This window comes from Elephantulus edwardii, unplaced genomic scaffold (genome assembly GCF_000299155.1).
Source record: "Elephantulus edwardii isolate Elephantulus edwardi_28Jun2011 unplaced genomic scaffold, EleEdw1.0 scaffold00036, whole genome shotgun sequence".
Classification (NCBI taxonomy): domain Eukaryota; kingdom Metazoa; phylum Chordata; class Mammalia; order Macroscelidea; family Macroscelididae; genus Elephantulus; species Elephantulus edwardii.
In genome coordinates this window covers 6,935,060-6,938,774 of record NW_006399786.1, presented here as the reverse complement: position 1 = coordinate 6,938,774, position 3,715 = coordinate 6,935,060, and positions in this window count along the sequence as shown.

The window sequence follows — 3,715 nt, the reverse complement described above, 5'->3', positions numbered from 1 at the left end:
GGCTTTTAGGGATATATTATTCTGGAAAGTCAGTTTTAACATTTTTCTTCTGTAGAACCACTGAGTATGTCCAAATATACATAAAAGGAGATATTTCTTTGTCTTAGTCATGTCTTCTCAATACATACTCCTAGATCATTTGACTATTCTAACTCATTGTAAAGACCTGCCTCCAGCCCGTGGGATGCCACAAGGGAATCACAAAAGTCTGTGTAGATATGCAGTAGTGTTTTGGAGTAGAAGCTACAAGCAGTACATAATAGAGACAGTCTTCATGTTTTTACTGTATTATTCTAACCACAATAGAGCAGCTTCCCTTGAACTTGAAAGCCTTTTCCAACAGCTAGCTTTTAAGCTCCCTCTGTGGTTCTTAGGCTAAATTGTCTTTTTAGTTATTTTCTTCATTTATTATTTAGTAAGCATCCATACTGTGTGAAATCATGAAAGTGCTTGACACAAATATTTCAAGTGTATTTAGCCACTGCCAGTGTTCTTCCAGAGCTGGAAATACTGCAGAGGAAGTGTGTACTTGACCTGAAGTCTTGAGTGCTGGCTATCTAAATTAAGTGTAGATAGGGTAGAAGCCTGACCATGGAAGAAGCATTTGCAAAAGGGAGACCAAGTCAGAGCCTGAGCAGCAGATGGGGCTTGAGAGCCAAGAATGCATAGTCCGGGATGCATCCAAGTCCTGTAAATCATTATTGACCGAGCTCCGTGCTGTCTTAATGGCTTTTACTACCTCTTGGTTCCCATTCCAAGTGCATATTAAAGCAAGCAACATTGCAAAGACCAGAGGGGCTAGAATAGTAAACTACCCGTAGCTTGGTAATCGTTACACATTAATTATTCAGGAGCTGGAGTCACTCTTTGCAAACATTAAAACCAGTGACAGCAGAGAAATATGCCTCCCGTTTGGAGGATGGGAAGGAGTAGTGCTATTTGGGGTTGATGTTGGCACGATATTTAGCAGAGCATGACAGCTTTAGTAGATAAATAACGTGATGTAGTATCATGCAAACCGTTAGCAATGTATTGGAAGGCTCAAGTATTCCCTGTAGGGCATTTACATTGGATTTGCTATGATTGCAATATCTGCACAGTGATGCATTACGTGTTTTATTCTCTTTATTATATGTTTTCATTACTTTGTGTGTTAGAATGCAATAAAGAAAGCTGAAGCAATAAAGGCTGATTGATAATAATAATTCTACAAAGAAGCAACTTCCTTTCTAAAGCAGTTCTGAAGTCAGAGGAAGCGACAGCACCCCTTCATCTGTTTTGTTGTTGTTGTTGTTGTTGTTACATTTCTATCCTCTCTGATAAAGGAATGATAACTGGGTCGGAAACTGCTTTTGATGACACTGCTTGGTAAAGGAAGAGCAGGGCGGGGGATTGTCCCTTCAGGAAGCTGTTCCTGTACGTGGTTCCGTTCTCAACTTCACTCTTCCCTTTAATATTGCAGAATTCAGACAACAGATGTTGTTGTTAGTTGCCATATAGTCACTTTCAGTTCATGGTCAATCCCACATGTGTAGAGGAGAACTTCTCCATAGGGAGAAGTTTATAAAAGTTTTACAGGCCTCTCGCCTTTAAAAGCAGACTACTAGGTTTGTCTTCTAAGGCACCTCTGAGGGCTTGAACCACCCGGCTTTCACTAATGGAGCACTTAACCATCTACATTATTCAGGAACTACTTTTACATCAGGTGTTGTCTTCTGAAGGAGAAATGAGTCCTTTTTCAGAATCACTACTGCCTGGGGTCTATAACTCAGTCTGCTACAGGACCGCCTTATTTTTCTGGGCCTCGTCAGATTTCTGCCTTTGATAGCGCATGGTTGTAACACTTTTCTTTCCTTATCTTTTAGTGAAAATATTTTAATTTTCCTTCTCTGATAGGACTTACACTTCCTTACACTGGTTCTGGCTTGTATCGGTTTCTAGCCAATTGCTCACCCATTCAAAAGTCCTTGCTAATCTGTAGCCACCCGAAAAAATGCACTGATGCCTTTGAACTGTGGTTTTCGAGAAGAGTACTGAATATCCCATGGATTGTCAAAAGAACAAATACATTTTGGAGAAAGTGCAGCCAAAGTGTTTCTTGGAGGTGAGAATTGACAAAGCTTTGCCTTACATACTTCAAGGCATGTCACTAGGACAAGCTTGGGAAGGTGGAAGTTTGGCGAAAGAGATCCTTAACCAGAAGGATTGACACAGTGACTGTTGTAATGGACTCTAGTGTGTTGGAAAGTGTGAGGATGGCACAGGAAAGACATGGTTCAGAACTGTTGTTCATGGCGTCACTATGGGTCGTACCTGACTCAGTGGCACCTAACAACAACATTGCTGTCCAGTTGGAACAGACTAATAACTGACCCTCCAGCAGGTTTCTGATCTGAAAGTCACACAGGAGATCACCGACCTTCTGTCACATGACCACTGGTGGATTCAACTGCCAGTGAGACGTGGTCTCTAAGTTAGCGGGGCATCTCCCCACCTGCCAGGCCACTGAGTTCGCTGCACTGCAGATTCCCACTCACTCATTGCTGTGGAGTCAGAAGTGGCTCGAAGCTAATCCAATGGCTATAAACTGCACACAAGTAGTCGTCCATATTCCCCCTTCTCCTGCCCTGGCAAAGCAGCTAGTGGATTTGAACTGCCCATCTTTGAGTTCGTATCACAACTTCCTGCCTACTAGGCCACCAGAGTGTCCTGCACCCCAGTTGTTGTTATTATCTGTCATCAAAACAGAATGGCTAATGCTTCACATTCTTTTCAAGTGTGAGAGGCAATTGCCAACCATTTTTCTCTTACAGGGCCCCTAGTCCATTTGAACTTCTTCCCTCTGGTTTGGCAGAAAAACTTCCTAGTCACTAGATCACCAGAGTTCCCTGCACTATAGACTGTTGTCACTGTTAGCTGCCCTCAAGTCGAACGTGACTCATAATTGCCCTACAAACACTGGATCTCAACCTTGACCCATCCAGGGCCTGTCATTATCTCTGACATATGTGAGCCCGTTACTGCAGTCACTGTGTCACTCCATCTCACTAAGAATTCTCCTCTCTTTTGCTGACCCTTTACCTTTCCAACCATGATATCCCTTTCCAAGGAGCAGCCCCTTCTAGTAATATTTCCAAAATATGTGAGAAAAAGCTGTGCTATTCTTACTTCTAAGGAGCACTCTAGGTGTACTTTCTCCAAGACATATTTGTTTATTCTTTATGCAATCCATGGGATATTCAGTACTCTTCTCCAACACCACAATTCAAAGGGACCAATTATTTTGTCATATTTATTCATTGTCTAGCTCTCCAATGCATTGTTGTTGTTGTTGTTATGTGCCGTCGAGTCCTGTGAACCCTGCTCTAACCTGTGCCAATCGTATTGCCTTTAACACACCCATCCCAATTACCCCAGTCATTGAATCAATCCACCTCATAGAGGATCTTCCCCTCCTGCACAGTCCCTCCACCCTACCAAGCATGATGTCCCTCTCCAAGGACTGGTCTCTCCTTAAAACATGTCCAAAGTTTGTCAGACGAAACCCCAGAATCCTTGCCTCCAAGGAGTAGCATGGATTAACCCTCTCCAGAATGAATCTGTTTGTTTTCTTGGCAGTTCATGGCACATTCAATACTCTTCTCCAGCACCACAGCTCAAAGGCATCAATTCTCCTTCTATCCTCCCTAGTCATTGTCCAACTCTCTGATGCATA